This window comes from Perognathus longimembris, chromosome 5 (assembly GCF_023159225.1).
Source record: "Perognathus longimembris pacificus isolate PPM17 chromosome 5, ASM2315922v1, whole genome shotgun sequence".
NCBI lineage: Eukaryota > Metazoa > Chordata > Mammalia > Rodentia > Heteromyidae > Perognathus > Perognathus longimembris.
The window spans coordinates 748,322-774,215 of NC_063165.1; the positions used below are offsets into that span (position 1 = coordinate 748,322).

Below are 25,894 nucleotides of genomic sequence, written 5' to 3' on the forward strand. Positions count from 1 at the left end.
TGACTTTGGAGAAGAAAGGAAACAGAAAAGAAGGAAAGAGCCTCTATTCAAATCCTGGCTCTGCAGAAAACTGGAAGGACACACACACCACTGGGCTAGCACAGGACCCCACACACCATGATGAGAAATTCATCCGGAGAGGCCAGCTTCACATGGAAGCAGGACTTTAAAAAATCAACTGATGTAAGAAGACTCCCTCAGCATAAAGACACAATCTTTAAGGCAGCACTGTGAAAAATCACTACTTACAGAGAAACCCATGACAATCTCTCTGTAGACTATCCTGCAAATAGTGTAAGAAAAAATAATTAAAATTTGAAATCACAGGTAGAAAATCCAAAGAGAATAGTGATAATAATTTATCACTTCAGATATCAATTTTTTCACAAAACATAATTTACTGAAAGTTTTTATAAGTCAACTATTTGGAAGGTCAAAAGTATATTTCCAAAGAAAAAAGCTCTATAGCAAGTAATGGAACTTGAAAGTCTTGATAAAAGCTGAATGTCAGACTCCCCCAAACCTTACCCACAATCCACTCGACTGAAGCATGAGACAAGAGTTGATGCTCAAACACCTCTGAGCCTGCAGGAAGTGGTAGGAAGCAGAACACAGCACAGTGAGCCACAATAGCCCAGGACATTTACAAGACCTACTCTGAAGAGTTCTACATGATAGGACCAGAGCCCACTGAGAGAGCAGAGGAACAACCACCAGAATCAAAAAGTTCTGTCTGGTGGTGGCTACAGGAACAGAAGTCCTTTCTCAGATATAACAGAGGCGGAAAGCAGACCAAAAGCAGACAGAAAACCTAAACCAACATTTTCAGAGGTGGGACACAAAAAGCACAGGGCAATGACCCCAAAAGAAGGGACCAAAAACAGCCTGTGATGGCCCCTTCCAGGAAAGTCTCTCACCTTGTGACAGCTCAGCCCACAACCAAGTACAGTCTGCCCAGCATGGCCAGAGAGGAGCCTTAAGCTCGGGAGGCAAAGACAGGTAGAAGTGAAAAGGGCTCAAGAGCCATTCTACCAGCAGAGGTAGATTCACTGGGTCTTCACTGGGACACAGGAGTGAGTGAGCCTCCTAAAGCCAGGAGAGGAACCAGTGGGGAAAAAAGCCCGTCACATTCTGGTGCTTGGATTCAGGAAGAGTCCATACCCCCAACCTAGACTAGAGAAAAGCGGGCCAACTGCTCAGAAAGGCATGGTAGCTTCTCTAGTAGGCCCACATCAGCACCAGAGAAAACTGCTACACTGAGGCTCTGCCTAGAAAAATTTTTAACAGATTGCCAAAGGAGCCAAACTTTCTTGGTTTCTCAAATTGCATTTTGAAAAGCTTAAATTTTTGCAAGAACACAGAACCCAATAAGACAAAATTCAAAATGTTTTCCATCTTTTCAAAACTTGCTGGTCATAAAAGAAGCATGAAGATATACTCCACAAAATGAACTGCTGATTACTAAGACAGAAATTATACATAGACAATTAGTACACAAAGATGTTAAAATAGCCATCATTAAAAATTCTCAAGACAAAGAAAGCATAAAATGCTAAAGAAATTCATTTTATAAAGACCTACATCAAACATCCAGACATGAAAAGGTCATCAGAGATGAAAATGAGATGGGATTAAGGCCTGGCGCTGGTGGCTCACACCTGTCATCCTAGCTACTCAGGAGGCTGAGATTTGAGGATCAAGGTTGGAATCCAGCCCAGGCAGGAAAGTCCATGAGACTCTAATCTCCAATAACCATTCAGAAAAAAGCCACAAGTGGCACTGATGAGGCATTAGCCTTGAACAAAAGAAACCCTGGTACAGTGCCCAGGCCCTGCTTGCAAGCATCAGCACCCGCAAAAAGAAAAAAAGAAAAAAAAAAAGGATGGGATGGGATTAGAATCACATTAGACATTGAAAAGAAGATGAGTTGAAGACCCAGATGCCCCCTGTAGTCTCTCCTTTATCCCAACAAACACATCCCACCTTAGGTCATTCTTCCTGCTTGGGACACTACCTGCCTCCTTCAGTCACCCAGCTAGACCATCAGTTCTTCAGAAAGATCTCCCATGGATCACCCACCAAGCAGCCCCTTAATCATTTTTAGGCAGTCTTCTTCTTCTCATCCATTGAACAGGAATTACAGTACTTTTAAATCATTTTCTTTGGTTATTGTTCTTCATCCTCCATTAAAGTAAATCCTCACGGTGACAAGAAACATGTCTGTGTGCTCTAGACCACACTCCAAGGTCCTGGAAAAGGACTGTGAGAGGGAAGATGTCAGTACATGTTGGACAGGGGTACACACAAATAGATGAAGAACAGGTAAGCAGCCACCCAAGTGAGGGCCAGCACACAGGCTGGAGTCTTCTCCCTGAGGGAGAGGACACTAGCAGATTGAGTGAACTTTAGGAAGAAGCTTGTAGGGAGGCTCAGGACCTGCATACCTTCACAGCTTCAGGTACTCTCATTGTAAAAAAAAAGGTTTTGAAAAATCAGTGTGCTAGGGTACTGGTAGCTCTTGCCTGTAATCCTAGCTGTTTGGAAGTCTGAGATTGAGAAAATCTTGGTTCAAGGCCATCCTGACCTTGCTCACCAAACCCATTCTCAAATGACAGCTAAACACCAAGATGGCCATGCCTGTCATCCAAGCTAAAAGGAGAAGCCTAATATAGACAGATCATGTCCATGTGCCCAGGAATGCACCTGGGCTGGAAGCAAGACCCTATGTAAAAATAGCCATTGCAGAAAACGCTTGAACAGGTGGTTCAGTGCCTGCCTTGAAAACTTGAGTCTCTGAGTTCAAACCACAATACCAACCATACACACTCACTCAAACACACTCAAATATACACAGTCGCTGAATGAAATAGACTTTTTGGGTGAGGGACAGGGATAGGACATTGAACCTACCGTAAAATACTTAAAAAGCAGTCAGGAAAAAACATAATCACAACAGACTGATGAAATGCCCTGTCTAGGGTTCAGGCACTGAGCATGCACAGATACCCAGGAGAGAGCTACTTTAATGGCACCTAGGTGAGGTGAGTCCCAGAATCAGGCTCTCACACTGGAATAGGCTTGCAAACACACATTAGCACTGATGTGAAACTGCATACCCATAACAGAATATTTTCATTAGAATGGTATTTAAACACACAAGACTTGTGATAGGGAAAAAGAAACAAGTGAAATGTAACTTTTGGGGGAGTTGGACATGGCACAAACAAGTCTGCTATCAAGTCTGCTGTTTTTCTCCAGTTCTTATCCATCATTACTTACTTCTAGTTACACAGGAGTTTTGTGGAATACTGCAGTATTCCACACAGAGCCCACACCAAGTGGAATGTCTTGCGAGACGGTTCTGTCCTCCCACCACCCACCCTTTCATCCCACCACCTAGAAGAGATGGCAGCTAGTGCTGCTGCACCTGAGGTAGGGGAATGGGAGGTCTAGATCCAGAGGCCCAATCCAGAGCCAAATTTTCTCCCCTCTTGCCTACCCTACACCCCACACACATTCAAGGAGACTGCTCCTTGGTCAGTCACACTTATAGTGATACAACTACCATAGGACCAAGTTTACTGTTTATGCTATGGGAAGGGCAGGGCTGTGGCTCCTTGGGACATGGACAGTTAGCTTCCAGAACTGCCCTGTTGGGAGAGGATGAGCAAGCAATACTCAGAGACAGACCAGCAGAGTGGGGACAGCACCCATGGTCCACCCGCCCATCCCTTCCCAAGATCATGTTGGGATTTGAAGTGACACTGGGGGTTCTGTGGCTGGACCCTCCTGCTCAAAGGTATCTGCAGGGGCTCAGACTTTGATGGTCTCAATGAAGGAAGGGATCCCAAAACTAAGCAAGCCACCGCAAGGATCTGACTTCAGGGGAAGGGTGGCCTTGATTCTGATTTTCTCCAGATCTTGAGACTAAGCATCTCATTAGCTGTCTCTAAATAGTACAATCCTATGGTACTGACAACAAGCGGGGGTGGGATAACTGGGTTTAAAAGGGCTTCTTTGCTGGGGAGGACAGGCAAGGATGATTCAACTCAATTCCTATCATAGATCCACTAGTGCAATTACCATATCTAAATAATTAACATGCTCAGCGATGGCCTCAGCAGAAAGAAAGAGAGTCGTCAGGGGTGAGATTCTTTACTCCTCTACCTAAAAGAAACAGCATTTTGCAGCTCTGAGTGTCCATTGACCTCTGATGAGGCTGGAGGACACATACCCCAGTCAACCAGGCCCAAGCCTCACATCATCCCATGTGGCCCTTCCATCCTTCTGGGTACTCGGAAGCAGAGTTCAGTGCCTTCCCCACACTCAATGCCTGCTTCTAGGGAGGGTGTATTTTTGGTTTCACTTTCCTATTTAATAATTAAGATACATTTGTTTCAGGTAAATGTAAGCACCCATATACATAGCTGTTGGGGATTCATCTTGGCCTTAAGTGGGGAAGGGAGAGGAGAGCGCTCCCGAGACGCCGCCATTTCCCCAGCCCTGGAGCAGTGTGGAAGTGAGCCACACCTATCTCCTTCTGGGTCGGAACCAGAAGGGGTAGCTTTGAGATCATCCCCCACCTTGCAACAGTGAGCACGTGTGCTCCCTTTTCTCGGGCTTTGCCCAGAGGGCGGTACTATGGGAAGTGGCGTTAGCACATGAGGGAGGTCCTTGGGAGCTGCTCTTGGATGGACAAGCTCGCCAGCCTATCGCCAGCTCATGCTCAATCCTCGTCATCATCATATTACTGTGAGCCCCTCCCGATTAAACCGGATTGCTCTCCGAAGTGTCTCCGAGATCCATGTGCGCCTGGCTTCCTTGGTGGGTAAGGAGGGAGGAAAAGGGGATCTCGTTCAGCCACGTGCACCTTAGGCTAGCCCGTGTCCCTTCGCTCCACCTTGGCCACCCGCGGGTCGGGCGCCCAGGGGAGAGGGTGAAAAGGGGAGCACTGATAAGGGAGTAAGCTTAGCATCCCTGCACCAGGGGAGGTGAATCTAGCCCGGCACATAGCCAAGTTTAATCTTAAATTTTACTGATAGAATTTATGATCAACTTAAAATTTTTTTGTTTCTACATCAGTATATACATTTGTTAAAAATTTTAAGCTTCATTCCCTTCCTTTTCCTACTTTTCTGAGTAAGTTATTCTCATTATCAGAATCAGATACAGAGTATGTGTTGCCTCTCACCAGCTTATTGAAGTTATTTAAAATACATCTTCTGAACATTCCAGAGAGCACCTCCAGCGATGGTGATCAATCAAGGACTGAGGAATAGTTCTGCATAGTCCTGCCCCATAACTTTCCAGGCCATCAGGCCTCTCAGGGAGGCATGCCGGGCAAAGATGCCAGAAAGTGTGTTTCCATGACAATTGTAGGCCCTACTGTTGTAGAATTCATGCCTGCTCTCTGTGCAGAAAGCTTGTAACGTACAAAAAAAGAAAGTACTATATCTAACAGCATCTCCATCCCCACACAGAAGTGCTAATAGCAGCTATGTACACTTTCTCTTATTTTCTCACTATGATATCTACCTATCTGTTTTTGTAAAAAAAAAAAAACAAACATCAATTACATGTTCTTGCTAATAATTTAATATGCTGATATCTGTAACATTTGTAGAAAACATTCATCTAGCTTGTTTTTTACCTTTTGTTGTTGTTAGTGGTGGTGGTTGAACTCAGGGCCTGGGCATGGTATGGCCCTTGAGCCTCTCTGTGCTCAAGGCTAGCACTCTACCACTTGAGCCACAGCACCACTTCCGGCTCTTTTGAGTAGTTTATTGGAGGTAAGAGTCTCATGGGGACTTTTCTGCTCGGGCTGGCTTTGAACTGTGACCCTCAGTTCTCAGCCTCCTGAGTAGCTAGGATTACAGACATTAGCCACTGGTGCCCGCTGTTGTTGCTGTTGTTGTTTTAACCTTTTAATGTTTGAGATTCAAATAAATTTGTCTATAAAAATCAAACATCTGTAATTTTAGATTATTTGTATAGCTTTATGCTTAGAAAAATTTTCCTGAAACTCAAAGATCAGGTTATCACATAAATCTTTTCTAGTAATAAAAACACATGTTCCATATCTTACAAATATAAGAAAGTGATATATTCATTGAGGAAAATTTAGAAAATAGAGAAAACAGATCAGCAGTGGTCCCAGAATCAGAGAAAGACACTGGAAGGTTTTGGCTATACCTCTTAAGGTACACATGTATATATATATATCATGCACACATACATACATATGTACTATGCATACATGAGCATGCACACATAGGTAAACCTACATCTTATGTTGTATTGTCTGTTTTTACATGGACAATAACTGATTTGCTAAATCTATTATTGGGCATTTGGGTTGCTTCCAATTGTTTTTTTTTAATGCCATATGAGCATCTACTGTACACAAATTTAGTGCTTATCTGATTATCTTCTGGAGATAAATTCGTAAGAGTGGGATTTTCCAGCAATGTCAATAAATACTTTTGGAGCTTCTCACACATATGAATGAAGAGCCCTCCAGAAATCTGTTTACTTATAGCCACCCTCTGAGATACATACATGCCAATGACAATGGCCAATGAACAATGTCCAAACAATGGCTATACCTATGAATGGGGAAGCCTGGCTTCCCTCATCCACCCCTTGGCATGTATGTTCCTGTTGTAAAATGCCAGACTGAGGAATGACTGGGTGAAATCAAAACACATGAGGAGTACAGAAGGAAGAGAGTCATCAGTTTTAGCCAAAAATTCCATAAATTCTGATGTTTTCATACGAAAATAAATTTTAAATGAACCTAATGATAATAAAATTAAATTGGGGTGGGGTTGAAATTACTGTGCACTCAGCACTATACTGGTTTGTCTTCAGTTGTCTCACAGGCTCCAAGATACCAAAGACAGATACTTGCTCTTGAGCAAAGAAGTTAAGACTCTAGTTACTCTCCATACAAGGGATGAGGAAATGGTGATTTAACAACAACAAAAAAATCTTTAAATATCTGGAGGTAGTCTTTGACTCCTCAAGGCAGCACCTCAAGGGAGCTTGAGCCAAGTTGTGCAGAAGGGGACTCAAATCAAGTTGTGAGGGAGTATAACCACCTTGGCACTTAAAAGAGTATCTAGTTCAAGTCTAAAGCAAAACTCAAAATCCAAATCATCTCAGAACATGCAACCAAGTGGCCCATCTCACAAACCACCTGGCTCAACTTGTACAGACTGCTCCCTACTGGCCTGAGGTACAACTGGTTATCTACATACCAAAAATAAAAGACATGAACACCTCAGGGGGGGAAAGGGAAAGGGGTGGAGGGAGGGGGGTATGAGGGACAAGGTAACAAACAGTACAAGAAATGTATCCAAAGCCTAACGTATGAAACTGTAACCTCTCTGTACATCAGTTTGATAATAAAAATTTGGAAAAAAAATTAAAAAATAAAAGACATTGGTTGCAAGCAACTGCAGAACCTACCAGGAAAGTCACAACCTGATGGGGAATAAAACTAGGGTGCAGATGTCTCAAAGGACTTGATGTAGGAGGGTGTCAGTTGCTCCTACCGGTAATCCTAGCTCCTCAATAGGCTGAGATCTGAATATAGAAGTTCAAAGCCAGCCCCAATAGGAAAGTCCATGAGATTTTTATCCCCAATTAATGACTAAGAGGCTGGATCTGTGGCTCAAGTGGTACAGTGCTAGCCTTGAGTATAAATGCTGAGGGACAGTGCCCATGCCCAGAGTTCCCCAAGACGGCCATAAAAAAACACCTAAATTTAGTCATATATTTTGTGATCACAACATTTCTGCCAGCTTTTACTTCTAATGTAATAATTTACTAACACCACTGAAGTTGTTGAGGATTTTTCAGATTCATATATTATATAACATACTAAGTCCAAAATAAAGTACAACTAGCACTGAATGTTCTTTGGCATAACAAAGTATTGTGGGAGGGACAAAGGATGAACAAATGTCCAGTATACACTGGACACTATGCTAAAAATGAACTACAAAACTTGTAGGTGGGGATGGGAGGGAAAAACAGAGAACAAGGGAGGGGATGACATTGTACAAAAAGAAATGTGCTCATTACCTGACTTATGTAACTGTAACCCCTTGATATATCAACTTTATAGTAACAATAAAAATATTTTTAAGTATTGTGGGCGTTGAAGACCTTTTCTCTTTTCCTACCACTTGTTCTTGTTTTTTTTTTTAATTAAATTTTTATTGTCAAACTGAGGTACAGAGAGGTTACAGTTTCATAGGTTAGGCATTGGATACATTTCTTGTACTGTTTGTTACCTCCTCCCTCATTCCCCTTCCCCCCCTCCCCCTTTTCCTTTCCCCGCCATGAGTTGTTCAGTTCATTCACACCAAACAGTTTTGTTCTTGTTTTTGAAGTATTGGAGACTGAACTCAGGTCCTCAAGCTTTCTAGGCAAACACTCACCTCTTGACCCTCAGTTGTTTTCCTTTTAGTATGATAGTGTTACTAAGCTGACTTTGTCTATGTTGCCCTTGGATGTCAATTCTCCGACCTCCACCTCTTAAACAGGTGAGATTATATGTACGTGCCACTATGCATGGTTTTAATGTTAATGTGGAGGTGCTATCACTTAGGTGTTACATGGTACCACTTTGTCTTAACAACTTTGCACTTGGAAAGTGGTGACTCTGTCTTTAAAAAATCTATCCATCTTTTTGCTACTAGATTTGGACTTATGACTGTAGGAATCACCTAAAAAAAGTTTGTTTGTATTTTCTACTACCCATGTACACCCTGACAGTCCTCTAGTAATAGGCCCTCTGACCTCCACTCCTCTCCACTGCAAACATCTAGGAGCTGTCACCTGCAGACTTTCACTCCTCTCCATAGGCTCAATCACACACCATAGTTTTGAGACACAACCAACCTTACTCAGGGCAAAAGTGTACAAGCAATGGACTAGACACAGCTGAAACACTGCAGGAACGCATCTGGTACCCATGGTCAGCCTAGGTGCACCTAATACAAGATGGCCTTCCTTCACTTGCCAATCACCCTTTCAGAAGCTGGGCTCCAGATTCAATAGTGGCTCTGACACCAATTTGTTCTCTGCACTAGTGTCACATGTCTTAATTTCTCAGCATTCTAGAATTTTTGACACTAGTACCACAGCCTTGCACTAAAAAGATTGCTAGCTACTCTTAAACAACTTATGTCCTTGTGACATGTAGATATGCTAATTTTCATGAGATATTCTGTGACAGTCACATTCAGTTTTTGAAAACAATTTAAGTATATAACATCCTAAGTAGCTGACATCACTGGGAGTGGCAGAGTAATAGCAGCTGACAGCTCTTCTCGTCATAAAAATTAACAAATGTATTAATTAAGTGGAAGTAAGACTGTGGGACCCCAAGCGTCATTTATTCAAGGAGAACTAGATCTTGGTAAGGACTGTGTGTTTGGTGGAATTTTAACTTACCCTCGTCCCATCCCCTTCCTCAAGGCCTCAGGAGAAGGAGCCAGCCGTTAGTTGCAGGAAGGCAGGGCTGGGTCCTCCGCGGTGCCAACACCTGCATTTGAAAAAGAAGGACCCCCGCTGAGTCAATGAATACTCCACCTTCAGAACTGGAAAAACTAGAGGAAACTAAGCCCAAAATAAGCACAGCAAAAATAAATGGGAGAACAGAAAACCAAATCCAAACTGACAAACCATTCCCTAAACTGACAAAAAAAAGAAGACCCGAATTACTACAATAATTAATAAGAGATTATTACCAAAATTACAGATATAAAAAAGGATTACAAGGAAACAACAGACAATTTTATATCAGCAAATTAGATAATGGTAGATAAAATGAGCAAAGTCCTATAAACATGAATAATCTATAGAAAATGACTCAAGAAAAAAATAGAAAAATCTCATTTAACTGAAAACAAGAGATTGAATTCATAATCCATACAAGTTTCCAGCAAGGAACCTGTGGCTCATTCCTGTAATCCTAACTACTCAGCAAGATGAGATCTAAGGTTCATGGTTCAAAGCTAGCCGGTACAGCAAATAATAAATAACAAAATGCAAAACTATTAACCAAAGTGTAAAATAACTACCTAAAAGTCCATAGGGATAGATACATAAATGGTAGAGAAAGACAAACCTCCAAAGATAATTCCAAGGTATTTTCAGAGACCCGCTCTCCTCCAGGAGGTAACGCACAGCTATCTACTCTTTCAGTATGTCCTGTACACAATGACTTCCTTCCACATAGTACAGCATGGAAAGAGTCACCTTGTGTGGGAGCCACGGAGGCAGCCCTCCTCCTCCTAGTGCACGGTCCAGGGCCACACCACAGTGCTCAGCCGGGCCGACCAGGTGCTTCCTTCACATGAAGTGAAAAGAAGACTCACCTCCGTGGTCTTCCTTCCAAACACCATAAACACAGCACAAGAACACATCACACTCCAGCAGCTCCCCCTGAAGGGGCATTCCACGAAATACCCAGCCAGTCCTCCTCAAAACTGTCAAGGCCATCAAAAAGAAGACAAGTGGGAAATGCTGTCACCGCCAAGAAGAGCTTGTGTCAATTACTTTAACATGGTCTCCTGGGGGAGATTATGGAATAGAAAAGGACGGCAGGAGCAAACAGGATACCTAAAGCCCAGACTTCTGTTAATAACCCTGTCTCAATACGAGCCATGAACCAGGACAAAGGCATCTTACTAAAGTGAGATGTTGAAATGGATGTGAGTTTCCAAGGATTCTCTGTACTAGCTTCATAATAGTTCTGTAAACCTAAAACTGTCCTAAACAAAACACTTGTTTAAAAAAAAAAAAAAACAGCATTAAAGAAAAGAAAAATACTTGGATCACCATTACTCTATTCCTAGTAAGAACAGCAACTTTCTCATAGTGCTGTCAAATTCTGAAAAAAATGTCACAGATGTTGAGGCAAAGGCATATTTAGAATAATTTGGATGGACCCAGTTGGCAGGAAATATACTGTGTCATTTGAGGTATCAGGTTGTATTTAAGACCCTGTTATCTTTTTTTTTTTTTTTTTTTTTGCAGTCCTGGGCCTTGAACTCAGGGCCTGAGCACTGTCCCTGGCTTCTTTTTGCTCAAGGCTAGCACTCTGCCACTTGAGTCACAGCGCCCCTTCTGGCCATTTTCTGTATATGTGGTGCTGGAGAATCGAACCCAGGGCTTCAAGTACATGAGGCAAGCGCTCTTGCCACTAGGCCATATACCCAGCCCCGACCCTGTTATCTTTTGATACAAGAATGGAATGGGCTTGTTCATTACAGGAGCAAAAAAGAAAAAAGAAAAAAAAAGAATCAACTTTCTCAACTTGAACAGCCAGCTTAGAACACTGAATATTCTAGAAGGAAGTCCATTCTGAACACCAGAAAACCCTAACAGATCATGGCCTAACAGCAGGCCCTCTTGCTAAGACCTGTTGGCATGAATGCTTCCCATACACTCTGCTCCTCACACCAACTCAGAATGGGGACAACTGCTTCCTTTTTACAGGGTTGGAAACTAAAGCCCAGAAAGGTTATACATGGTCTGCCCAAATGTTCCAACAGCTAGCAAGCAAGGGAAATTTGCCTTCCAGGCTGGGGTTCAGACTAACTTCTCCTCTGGATCCCTCTGTCTACCCACATGTGGCCAGGGATATGTGCACAGGGCAGCAGCAAGAACCCCATTCAGCCACCTGCAGAGCAGAGCTCAGAGCTCTCTGACAATGAATGTTTTTGTGACTAGTGCAAAGGCTCTGTGGGGAACAAAGGATTATTCCTACAGTAGGAAGACTGGGAGGTATCTTGAGTTTGGGCCCTGAAACAGAGCCAGGGCCTAAAAGCCTCCTGGAGGCTTATGAGTCATGTCATCGATATGCATTAGTATTGGACAGCACTTCCCTGAAGTGTTCCCGAGACTCTACTGGATTAACCCTTCTATATCAAATTCTCCCTCCACATGCTAAAGCTGGAGGTTTTTCTTATCCTATTTAAATAAGATGCTGACTTTTGTTTTAAACCTCATTAGGTTTATCGTAGAGAGCTTTATTTTACAAGTGAGCCCTTCACTTTATTTCCTAAACAAATTATCAGCTTCCAAGTGTTCTCTGGTGCTCAAACCTCAGGCAGCAAAAGCAGTGGTGGTACCCTCCCTGGTTTTGGACCAACACAGGATCCCAAATTTGTCCCAGGACTTTTATAAGTCATCTGATCCACTGCAGACTCCCTCTGCTGCTCCTTCTGCCAGGTGCCATCCCATAAGGTGACCCAGACTCTGGAATGTCTTCAGAGCAGCCAAGGTACCATCTGTGCTTTTGGTAAGGTGACCCACGGCAATCTACACACACACACACACACACACACACACACACACACACACACAGAACCACACTATGACACTAAATGCACTCCTTTCCCACAGGACAAGCCTAAATCTCTTTCCAAACATCAGTCCTCTTTGGTGTGCATATATAGCCCCAGGAGGGAGTACGGAGGGCAAGCTAAGCAGAGCCTCTCTGAGTGGGACTAATTGTCCCTGATCCTACTGTTTTATTCACTGATGAGTAGAATGAGGGGTTTGCCACAGAAAAGACCAAAATGAAATTTGATCCCAGTTAGATAATTCCAAGAGAACACTTCAGCCATTCTAAACCTCACTGCTGTTCATCTCGCCTGTGAGGCACCAGGTGCTCAGGGCTGCAGGAGCTGTCTCCGGATGACACAGGTCTCAGCTCGGGGCCTAGCAGATGGCTCCACACACAGCACTTCTTCACCCGCACACACCAGTGACAGCCACACCTTCCCCACTCGTGGGAGCTTGGCAATGGGCAGGACATATGTAAGGAAACGCTAGCTCCAGGACCATCTCCATTTGGATGTGTGCTCCTAATAACACAACCTGTTCTTGGCAGTCACCCTGAGTCAATCTGGTCACACCTCTCCATGTGTGGGGGAGGGGTGACATACACATACACTGGCCCAGAACCTCTGGGTGCACAGAGGAGCTCACTGAAAGTGCAGCCACTAACCCCTCGCACATACTGAGTTGAGATCTGTATCTAAAACCCCAGGTAATTGCAAGGGTTCTATTCAGAAGGATCTCAGGCAGGATGTTTAATCTTTCCATGCATGCATTACCATAGAACATGCACACTGTGCAGTATGGACAGTGACTGGGGCGGGCCTTGAGGGCCCCCACAAAGGTGGAAGTGAAGGGTCAGAGGGCCTGCCATAGCCTCAGCATGGACAGTGACTGGGGCGGGCCTTCAGGGCCCCCACAAAGGTGGAAGAGAAGGGTCAGAGGGCCTGCCATAGCCTCAGCATGGACAGTGACTGGGGCGGGCCTTCAGGGCCCCCACAAAGGCTGTAGAGAAGGGTCAGAGGGCCTGCCATAGCCTCACAGCCATAGTCTTCCTGTGATCTCTTACCAGCTTCTCTCTAGACAGGTTCTTTTTTTAAAATTTATTTATTAATTTAAAAAAATTGACAAGGTATTGTACAAAAGGGGTTCAGTTACATAATAGGGCAGTGTGTACATTTCTTGTGATATCTTACACCCTGTTTTTCTTTCCCTTCCCTAGATCAGGTAGACATATATACATGACACAGTGTACCAAGAACATATACAGTAGCCATGTGGCCTACGCCAAAGAAAATTCACCTAGGACTTTAAGTGTAACGTCAACAATAGAGTTTGCTTATCCTTGTCTTATACGAACTATACATAGCTTTTGAGCTATTGTGATCCACTGAGAGGTCTATTTTTGACCTTTATATGTTGAGTAGTTGTTTGGTTTTAGTTATATAATGTAGGGTCGCTGACTCAAACCTGTGGGAAATACCATTTGACAAGAAGTTTTTGGTTTCACAGACCTGGTCTCTACTGTCTCCCCCTCCCCCCACCTTAACAGTCATATATCAAGGAGATCATGCCCCTTTGTTTTCTGTGTTCTAGGCTTTCTAGACAGGTTCTTGAACTGATGAAAGTTCAAGAGAGAAATATTGACTTGGTTTTCATAAGCAATCAGCAAGGAGGAATATCCTTCTGGAACCGCAGCACATCAAACTGAAGGAGAGAATAGGCATTCATGGGGAAAGTGGCACCTTTCCTCACAGAGGGACACACGGACATCTCCACCTAGCTGAAGTTTAACCTGAGCTTCTAGCGGCCTTCCCATACCAACTCAGAGTTTGTGCTCACTAGACCAGCACTTGCTGATTAAACCCAAACCTCCTTCATTCTATAGCACTTACAAGATGGGGATAGGAAAGGGAAGGAAGGCAGGCAAAGAGGGGAAGAGATGGGGAGTACTAAGGAGATAGTGCCAACAAGACACTAGTCCTGAGCAGGAGCGATCTCTGTGGCATACTGGAACCAGCCAACAGCGCTGAAACAAGCTCTATAGAGATTCAGCCTGTGCAAGTTAAGGGTCATGGGCAGAAGCCCCCTGCCCCCTGGTAGCTCTCCTGTGAAGTCTAGGATGAGAAAAGTCTTGATGCATTGCATCTGGTGATCTTGAAGCAAGGAAGGGGATTTTCTAAACCCAACATCATGTTAGAAATATGGAAACGACTATTATATAACTGTTGTAATTACTTTCAACATGCCATGTGAAACTGTAGCATCTATTGTTGATGATCCTTTTGTATTCCCTTCCTGTGGTTATGCCCGCACTATCGCTGTATCTTATCTGAGTACATCGGAAACTGTATATACTGGTATTAGAACTAGGGAAGTGAAAGGGAATATCAAAATCGAGAGACAAAGGATAAAAAAACAAACGACTCCAAAAGCAATACTTGCAAAACCATTTGGTATAAACCAACTGAACAACTCATGGGGGGAGAGGGAAAGAGGGAGGGTGGAGGGGAGAATGAGGGAGGAGGTAACAAACAGTACAAGAAATGTACCCAAGGCCTAACATAAGACACTGTAACCTCTCTGTACATCACTTTGACAATAAATAGAAAATAAAGAAAAAAGAAACGTGATGTTTGAATGTTGGGAGTCTGTAAAGCAGGTGGAATCCTTTTCTAGGACTGAATTTCACAATGGGGTCAATGCACATGCGTCAGAGTGACCCATCCCATTGCTGCACATGCTGTTCTCACCTTCAGAGGGAATGGTGAGCACTGAGCTAAGGTGGATATCTTAGCTCTACCTCCTGGGCTTAAGACAGGGGTCAGTAAAACATGGCCCCCAGACCACTCCGGTGCAGCTTATAAATTTTAAAAATGGAGGAAGAAAGCCAGGTGCCAGTGGCTCATGCCTGCAATCCTAGCTACTCAGGAGGCTGAGATCTGCGGATCGCAGTTCAAAACCAACCTAGGCAGAAAAGTCTCCATGAGACTCTTATCTCCAATTAGCCACTCAAAAACCAGAAGTGGAGCTGTGTCTCAAAGTGGTAGAGTGCTAGCCTTAAGTAAAAGAGCTTAGGGACAGAGCCCAGGCTCTGAGTTCAAGCCCCACAACCAACCAAAAAAAAAATAGAGAGGAGGAAAAATAAAGAATGTAAAACCACATATGAAACATATGAAAACAACTTCAGATCCCTGGCTCCTGGCAGCCACAGGTCCCTGGATGTCTCCAGCAGGGGTCCACACTAGTGGACACTCTTCCTGCCAACTCAGAGACAAAAGATGCCGTGAAATGTCTCAAAAAGTAAAGCCAGGTAGAAGCAAGTTCTTCATCCTAAGAATCACGAGAAAAACCTCAGCCACCAACCACCAACTTTTCAGTCCCTAAGGAAAAACTAGAAGCACTTGTTTCCATCTGCACAGAGAATGACCAGACAAGTGAAGCTCAGAAAACAGCCTCTCAGCTGGTGAGGAGCTGGGCCAGTGCCCCTTCCTTGGTGGAATCCTGAAATAACCCTGCAAGAAGGCCCCTACTCATGAAGAAGGAGCCCCTAGCAGAAGATGTTCCCAGAATAGGCACAAAAACAGCACCCCTTTTCTGGATCCAGCAGCCACGTTCATAACTCACTCCAAAGCCTGGGCATATACATGGGAAACACTCACGGGAAGGAGCATCCTGTGAGGAAGCAGCCTAGGTGGTGTGGCCACCACACCACGCCCATGCTGGGCCCAGCATACTGCCGCCCACTCATCGAAGGGCTTTGCTGCTGCGCCAGCGTCACCTCAAGCCAGAGAGAGAGAGGCACTCTTTCCTTAAGACAGCTGGGTAGAGGTTAACTAGAGACCAGGCTCCAGAAACCAAAGGAAGCCGGTTATCTTCAAAATCAATTGTCATAATGTATTCAGCAGACAGTAGCACTCTGTGCCATACACCTGCACTATATCACATTGCTCTGTAGGTCATTTGGCTCACAAAATTGATTTAGGAGAGATTATTCAATTCCATTTTACATTTCATATTTTGGAACTCTGCCAGCAGCAACGGTGGCTGTCCCTGAGGTCAGGAAGCCATGGACAAGGCGCTTCTCTGCTGTTGTAAATGGAGCTCCATATTCCCTTTATGAATTTCCTGCCAATCTTCAAATTACTTCAAATACGATTGCCCTTCACTTACACAGTGTTTTATGTCTCCATGTCTGCCTCCTTCCAATATCCCATTACCTCCCAGTGGTACACAGTACTCCCTTGGAGCCCCTCATGGCGCCTGTGACAACAGACAGGCACGGGTGGGAGGGGCCAGTAGCCTCTTGTCTATTGCGAGCTCTCCACCCATGGCAAACATAAGCTAGCCTGTCTTGCCCTTTCAAAATTTCTACTTGGTCCCACTCTCTCCATGAACTCCATCTGTCTCTTTACTCTTTTCTGCAGGAACAATGAACTATTTAACTATTGGGTCTGTCATTCCTTGTTGCAGTCAGACTCTGCTTTCCCTGAACCAAATGTGTCCTTCACCTGGCTACCCACAATTCCACACCACCCGGGCTTCAATGTTCCTTAAAGTCACCTCCAAAATCTGACACAATCATCACTACCATCTGTAAGGTTCACTGGAAAGGAACTACATGGTTCAGGCAGAAAGGAGTTTATGGGGGGAGAGCAAATTGCTGGCCTACACACACAAAATGGAGGTGTGGGGAGACAGAGGGGAAGGAAGAAGAGAAAAAGAAAGAGAGCAAGGTAGAAAAGGAAAGAGAGCATGGACTTGAACCAGATTACATCGGGAAAGGTGGGAGATCTGGCCAGGTGGATTGGATGTGACCTCAGAGAAGCAGGAGGTAACTGCCTCCACCTGTGCCAGTTACCTAGCTAAATAAGGTACTGGGCGCAGACTTAAACAGGTTGGGGGAATCTGCATGGAGCCCTCTCCAGGGTGGACCTTTCACCACCCACTCAGCTACAAGCAGTGGCCCTGATGTCTCCAGCTTGATGGCTACCCTCTGTCTCTCCTGGTGGAAGCTTATTCATTCTCCATCTCAGAGGTCATTATCTGTGTACCTCCATACATTCATCAAAATGTAAACCAGTCTCAAATTTCCACCTCATATCCTAGTCCTCTCTCTCAACCCCCAACTCACATGAAGCAGTCATTTCTACCTCCAAAGTGAGGCTCCCTATGAAAGCCTTGAACTTAGAGGACTTTGGCCCTAGGCTTCCTTGCTTATGAGAATTGTGAGGCTCCCTTTCCCGGCTATCAGCCCAAAGCCACTCTTGATAGCTCTCCTTTTTATACCACAATCCACATTTATGAGCAGGCCTTGTAAGCTCTGCCTCAAACCACACCCAGACCCAATCCCCCCACCTATCCTGTGGCTACCATGAAGAAGTGCTCCATTGGGCCTGCTCCAGGTCAATGGAAGGCCATAAAGAAGGCTCCTTCTTGCAAAACCAGTTGGTACCAACTGAACAAATAATGGGGGGAGAGGGAAAGGGGGAGGGGGGAATGAGGGAAGAGGTAACAAACAGTACAAGAAATGTACCCAAGGCCTAACATATGAAACTGTAACCTCTCTGTAACATCACTTTGACAATAAATAAGAAAAAAAAAAAAAAAAGAAAAAGAAGGCTCCTTCTTCTGCCCACATCCACTGGAACAACCAGCTGAACTCTCAAGTCACCAACCCTCCTCATCTACACATCCCTGACTTTAGGTAGGAAGGATACACAGCATCTTGGAAAGAGTGGTGCCATGTGACCTTCATTTTGTAATTAAATGTTTTGATATTAAGATAACTGTAGATTCACATGCAACTGTAAAATAGCACAGATAGTCCAAATACCCTTCACTTGGCTCCCCTCAATGTGAAACTTTACAAAATTATCATACAATATCACAGCCAAAATATTAAGGGTAGCACACATAAAACAGATAATGTCCCCACCACCAGGATTCCTCATGTACCTCTTTATAGTCCTAATTGTATCTTTCCCAACTCCATTCCTTAACACCAGGAAATCTCTAATCTGTTATCCCTGTCTATAATTTCCTGTTTCCACAATGTTGTAAACATGGGATTGTACAACATGTAACCTTTTGGAATTAACTTTGTTCATTCAGCTTACTTCTGTGGAGTAAGCCTAAGATGCTTTATTTTAATTTCACTCTTTTTCTTTGCTGTATGTACTCATGTCATGAGGTGTACTACAGTCTTATTTAGCTTGAAGAACATCATCTAGGTGTGTTCCATTTCTGGTCATTTCAATGAACTCACTGTGAACTTTATAAATAGATTTCATGTAAATATAGTTTTAATTTCTCTGGAATAAATGCCCAGGAGTTGACTGGGTTGCATGGTCACTGCTAGTTTCATAAGCACCTTTCAACCTGTTTTCCAGGACTTGATACTACTGAGCCATAGGGTCCCTGCTAGTTTTGCAAGTACCTAGCAACCCCTTTTTCCCAGAAGCTGTACTATATTATATAATCACTCATAATGGATGAATGGAGAGGTCAGAGAAAAGAATAGATGAAATGAAAAACAATAAAATGATCTGAACAATGGAGTGAAAACAAATGAGCAATGGCTCAGAAATCTACAGGCTTGGGGGTAAAACAGCATTAAGAATCATATCAAAAGTCCAGAGAAAAAGGGAAAATATGGAGGGGTTGACAAAAATACTAGAAGACATAACAGATAAATGTCTGTATGGTTTGTATAAAATAAAAGTTATTATGTAGCCAGAAATGGTGGCTCACGCATGTAATCCTAGCTACTCGAGAGGCTGAGATCTGAGGATCACAGTTTGAAGTCAGCCTAGGTAGAAACTCTTATCTCTAATTAATCACCAGAAAACCAGGAGTGGCTCAAAGTAATAGAGTACTAGCCTCAAGCAAAAAAAGCCCCACAACCAAAACACAAAAATGTTATTATGTAAAAGTTTTCTGTCCTACTGGGCTAGAAGATTCTTTCCTTGTTTTCTAAATAGAGATATATAGAGAATATGTTTTTGTGGGTAATTTTTTTCCTGCATCCACTGATATTGAGTTGCCAGTGTCTCGTGGCCAATACTGAAATACATAAAGGGGAAAACTCTGAAGAATTATCATGTCATTTCTTGGGTCCTGATGTCCACAGCTAGTCAATCTTTTTATTGCAATCTTTTAGAATGCATATTAATTATAATTTACATATATATTTCTCACTGATTACATATTTATGGTTCTTCATCTGTAATTAGTGAGAGAATTATGAAAAAAATATATCTATTCCATCTTTCCAGAAGCAGAAGTCAACCTATAGGTCATCTTGACTCCCGTGGGGGTCAATGGCTTCTAACAGACAATGACTGATCTGTTAAGAGGCTCGTGTAACTATCCAGGTTATGGATATGGCGGCTTTGGGCTGAGGTAATAGCAGGGAGGGAGAAATAACACATCCTGAGCATACTGTGAGGAAAATGCAAGCTAATTAGATGTGAAGTGCTACTAATTAGATGTGAAGCATGAGGGAAAGAGCTAAGAATTATTTCTAGGGGTCTGGATTGATAAGCAGAAGAATGAAATTGCACAAACTGGTCCAGAGAAAGTTGAGGAAGGAGCTAGCTATAGAAGAAAAAATTGAAAGAAAGAATTAAGTTGAATTATGTGTTTCAAATGTAAAGTGATAGATGCCTACCATACAACCAAACGCAGGTATTGGAAGGCAGATTAATATGAGCCTGGAGTTGAGAGGCTGGGGGCCATGTGGAAGGACATCTTTGAAATGTATCAGGGCATAGGTAGTATCTAAAGACATGAAACCAGATGAGATCATTGGGGAATGATTAAGAGTACCAAGGTTCTCTTCTAGGCTTTCCAAAGACTAAGATAAGAAGAATCTTTTTTAAATGTAAGATAGTAAGAAATAGAGAGCAAAGAGAAAACCTGGCTATGGACACATCCTAGAAGCCACGTACAAAATGTGTTTCAAGGAGAAGGAAGCCATGGCATGCATTCAAATTCTGATGACAGGTAATATAGGATCAGTTCTGAGACTTGAACAGTAGATTAACATTCAAAGATACATCTGTCAATCCTGACAAAGTTTTAGGTAAGATAATAGAACAAAATGCAAATGGTCAAGGCCTCATGTGGTAAGCATTTCACACACTAACTCAAGTGACAGAGCTGGTATGGAAGGCCGCCTTGGTGAATAAATGTAATTTGTGGCTCCTCCTATCAGTGCTTTGTTACTCTGGGGGCCTGGAAAAAGGGGCAATCCCAGATCAAGGAGTAACCGGGTACCTTACCACACAATCTGGGCATAAATTGATGACAAGGGATGGTTGAGGAAAAGAAGAGTATCAGACAGGGCCCCACAGATAAGACTAGAAATTTGGGAGACTACCTTGGTAGCTCATGTGCCAAAGGCAGAGATGCTCAAGATATCTGGCAGAAACGGAGGCTTGGACCTCCCTGAGAAGGCACACAGCAGAAGTACCAATGTGGCAGCTGCTCCAGTCTTACAAAAAAAAAAAAAAAAAGACCACAGCTGTGGCTCAAAATACCTAGCAAAGGTGTCATTAGAGGCAGCTGGACAGAAGGCTTGGGTGTGATCAGGCACAATGGACTATGCCAAATGCCTTTTTTTTTTTTCTTTCCAGTTCTGGGACTTGAACTCAGAGCACCATGCTTGCTTAGCTTGCTTGCTTGTTTGGTTCCCTACCACTTGAATCATGCCTCAGACTGGCCTTAGTTATTTTGGGGATGAAGTCTGGGGGACTCTTCTGCCCAGGCTGGTAGATTCCTCAGATCCCGGTCTCCTAAGTAGCTAGGATTATAGGTGTGAGATATACATAAGACTTTTAAAGAAGAACTAACATCAATGTTCCTTAACTCTTCTCACTACATAGAAAGAAAAAAATGCTACCAAACTCATTCTATTAATCTAGTGTTACATGCATCCCCAAACCACACAGAGATGGACAGACACACACACACACACACACACACACACACACACACACACACACTGAAAATTATAGACTAATCTCTTTTATGAACACAGATACAAAAGTTCTCAGTAAAATTATCAATAAAATTTTGAATTGCAACCCATTAAATTTTGAATTCGAAAAGACATTTAAAAAATGGGAGCAAGGGAAGAGGTGACATTGTCCAAAAAGAAATGTACTCTTTACCCAATTTACGTAACTGTAATCCCTCTGTACAATACCTTAGTAATAACAATAAAAGTATACTTAAATAAAAAGAACAATTAGGAGGACCAAGGGACAATCCATAAAATGGGAGAAAAATATTCACCAGCCATTCAATGGACAAAGATCCAGACTATACAAAGGACAAAAAAATTAAACATTAGAAAACAAATAACACAATTAATAGATGAATTGATCAGATGACTCTAAGAAGAAATATATATGGCTAGTAGCTACATAAAGAAATGTTCAGGGGCTGGGGATATAGCCTAGTGGCAAGAGTGCCTGCCTCGGATACACGAGGCCCTAGGTTCGATTCCCCAGCACCACATATACAGAAAACGGCCAGAAGCGGCGCTGTGGCTCAAGTGGCAGAGTGCTAGCCTTGAGCGGGAAGAAGCCAGGGACAGTGCTCAGGCCCTGAGTCCAAGGCCCAGGACTGGCCAAAAAAAAAAGAAATGTTCAACATGTTTAGCCATAAAGGAAATTAAGATAAAAAATACACTAAGACTTCACCTCACCCCATCAAAATAAAAACAGCAACAAATGCTGGAGAGGGAGGTTTCAAAATTTCAGACATCAAGTCATATCACAGAGCCACAGTAACAAAACAACATGGTACTGGCATAAAAACAGAACTAATGACAAATGGAACAAAGTTCTCAGAAATAAAACAGCTACAGCCATTGAATTTTTTATAATGAAACTAAAAATATATGCTGTACAAATGGCAGCATTATATATCCATTATGTATGCTATGTATGTAGAAAAGATATACATTAGGATATGGGGGGAACCTTCATATACCGTTGGTAATATAAACTAGCTCAACCACTAATAGAAGTTTCTCAAAAAACTAAAATTAGATCTACCATATGACCCCACCATATACTCTTAGCTATATAGCTGAAGAAAACTAAATTAATATACAAGAAAGATACCTACACCAATGTTTATTGTAGGGCTGTTCATAATAACCAATAGTGAAATCAGTAGAGGTACCCAACGATCAATAAATGGATAAAGAAAATGTGGTACATAGCTATCATGTTATACTACTGAATCCTAAAGAAGAAAAGAATTTAAGGCCATCTTCAAGAAAGTGGATGGGGGGGCTGGGAATATGGCCTAGTGGCAAGAGCGCTTGCCTTATATACTTGAAGCCCTGGGTTCGATTCCTCAGCACCACATATATGGGAAACGGCCAGAAGTGGCGCTGTGGCTCAAGTGGCAGAGTGCTAGCCTTGAGAAAAAGGAAGCCAGGGATAGTGCTCAGGCCCTGAGTCCAAGCACCAGGACTGGCAAAAAAAAAAAAGAAAAAAGAAAGAAAGAAAGTGGATGGAGCTGGAGATTATCATGTTGAGACAGAAAAGCCAAGTTCAAGAAGCCACATGTTTTCACTACTTTGTAGAATCTAGATTTATACATATTAATATAGACAGAACATGATTATAACTATGGGATTGTATGAGTGAATAGGGAAGAAGAAAAAAGAATGACAGGGACAATCATATTGATTATACTCAATATATCTAATACACAAATAGATGAAAATACATAAAAAGATGAAATAAGAAATCTGAGAAAGCTGTTAAAGAATAAGCAGGACAAGGAAAGAGAAAAATAATAGAGGGAATTATTCTGATTAAAATATATGTGTGAAATACTATGGTGAATACCTTGTTACAGTTAATAAAATAAATGGTAGGAAAATAAAACAGACTAAAATAGGGGGTGACTATCAAAGGGATTAGGGAGCGTAAGTGGATAGGGTCAATGGGGGAGAATATAGTCAAAATAGCTTATTTGCATGTAGAAAAATAAGATAATGGAATCAGTTAAAATTGCTTAAGAAGGAAGAAGAGAAATAAAAGAAAGTGATAGATGGAATGAGGTAGATGGAATACACTGTTCACAAGTATGGAAATGTCACAAAGAAAGTCCCCCTATAAAATTAATGTATGCTAATAAAAAATCTCTAAAAGGAAAAAAATACAAACTGGCAACTAGCACCTAACCAGAAATTTCACTTCTGGACATTTATTACGAAAAATGAAAATGTATGTTCACAGAAGATGGATGTATAAATGTGCATATATTTTCATGCAATTTTATTCTTAGTGGCAATACTGGAAATAATCCAAATACCTTTTAAGAACTGAATTGCTAAGCAAAATCTGGGACATTTGTGTAATAGAATACTACTCAGCAACAAAAAGTAATAAACTATCAATGCATAAAACAACCTGCAAGAGCCTTAAAAGCATTATGTTTAGAGGAAAGAAAGTAACCTCAAAGGCTGCACAGCACATGATTCAATTTACATATGAACTACAGAGAAGAACAAATGAGTGATTTCTAAGAGTCACGAGTGGGAGTGAAAGGGAAAGTAGATATGAATACAAGCATAACAAAAGGAAGTTTGTTGTGGTACTAAGCAATTGTGTATCTTGACTGTGGTGGTGATGATACAAGTCCACACACAGAAAAGAAATGCACAGAAACACATACATGTAAACACATCAGTGCAGGTTAGGATGACAGCAAACGTGGAATAATATTTGTGATCTCATCAACAGAAGCATGCCAACATGAAACTCCTGATGCTGACATTGTATACAAGTTATACAAGAACTCCCCAATTCAAAATAAAAGACTGTAGAAGTCAGGTGCTGGTGGTTCACACCTGTAATTCTACCTACCCAGGAGACTGAGATCTGGAGGACAAGGGCTGAAAACATCCCAGGGAGAAAAGTCTGCAAAACTCCATCTCTAACTAGCAAAATCCCAGACCGAGGCATGACTCCTAGGGTGCCAGTCAGGAGTAAGGAAGCCAAGCAAGAACACAAGGGCTTGAGTCAAGCCCCCATCTCAGAAAAAAATTACATAGACTGAAGGTACAACAGTGCGGAGGTAGAAATTTATAGATCCAAACACTAAAATCTGAAAAAAAGATTTAAAGTCAATCATCTTTCATGTCTGCCAGAGCAAGCTAGAAAAACAACAACTAAGTGCATTAAGGCAAGTAGAAGAAAATGATAAGGACTACAAAATCATAATGAAAGTGCAATCAAAAGTAGAGAAAAATCAACAAAAGCAAAAACCCACATATTTGAAAAAGTCAATAAAATTAATAAACCTTTAGACTAATAAAAGAAAGGGAAAAGCTACAGGTCATATTATTAGTGAAAGACAACATTGCAGAACTTAATAGTAATGAAAAGGATAATTATATAAACCAAAGGGGAACTTTGTATCTTTAAACTACATAGTTCACTGGTAAGTATAAATTATTAAAATTTCCCCAGGACATAAAACTCTGAAAAGTTTTTTAAAAGCTGAATTATTACTTTATAAATCTTCCCATAAAAAAAGCTCCACACAAGGAAATGCCCTAGACAACTCTAGCAAAAATGTAAGAAAATATAATGCAAATCAAAGTATTTAAGAAAACAGAAAAAAGAACATTCCAATTCATCTAATTGTTTCAGCTTTATTCTGTCCCAAAATTCAGCAAAGATATTAGAGGAAAATAAAATTTCCAATCACTTCCATGATCACCGATATGAAAATCCTTCAAAAAGTTACTCCATCCAGATGCCAGTAGCTCAAGCCTATAATTCTAGCTACTCAGGAGGCTGAGATCTGAGGATAATGTGCAAAACTCAGCCCAGGCAGGAAAGTCCATGAAACCCTTATCTCCTATAAACTACTCAGAAAAAGCTGGAAATGGTGCTGTGACTCAAGTGGTAGAATTCCAGTCTTGAGTGCAGAAAGGCTCAGGGACAGAGACCAGGCCGTGCGTTCAAGCCTCAGGACTAGCAAAAAAAAAAAAAAAAAAAAAGTTACTCCAGCAAATCATTCTTTTATTTTCAGATAAATGTTTTATTATCTTTAAATAGTTGTACACAGAAGCTGCCATTTGACAAAGCAGTTTATGAAAACAATGCATCTTGATTACTTGAAAAGGGTAACACAGCAAATCATTCTTGTAAATATATAATAAACAAATAGAGATATAAATAATACATCAAGACCAAATGGGACTCACTTTAGGAATGCAAGGCTGGTTTAATTTTCAAACATGAAATTCAAAATACTGACAAAAGTGTGTTGGGGCATACCTGAAGAGGCTGAGGCAAGAGGATACTGAGTTCAAGGACCATCTAGGATACATACTGAGTCACTAGCCATTTTGAGCTAAATAGAAAGACTCTGTCTCATAAAGAAAAAAGGATCTAGGTGTCAGTGGATCATCCCTGTACTAGCTGCTCAGGAGGCTGAAATCTGAAGCCAGTTGGAAATTTGTCCTACATCTTTTTCCCTTTGAGAGTACTTA

At 42.0% G+C, this 25,894-nt stretch overlaps 1 protein-coding gene across 7 annotated transcripts in view; it reads right to left on the reverse strand.

Moving 5' to 3' along the window:
• Pcbp3 (poly(rC) binding protein 3) overlaps window positions 1-25,894 on the reverse strand; it is a 194,012-nt gene that overhangs the window by 136,769 nt on the left and 31,349 nt on the right. For 6 of the 7 annotated variants that reach the window (XM_048346077.1, XM_048346074.1, XM_048346073.1 and 3 more), the window contains exons 2-3: window positions 9,466-9,556; window positions 2,080-2,260 (exon numbers count right to left, since the gene is read on the reverse strand). The gene's annotated coding sequence lies outside the window, so the exon portion shown is untranslated. The remainder of the gene's footprint in view (window positions 1-2,079; window positions 2,261-9,465; window positions 9,557-25,894) is intronic. The other variant, XM_048346071.1, reaches the window with a different exon arrangement.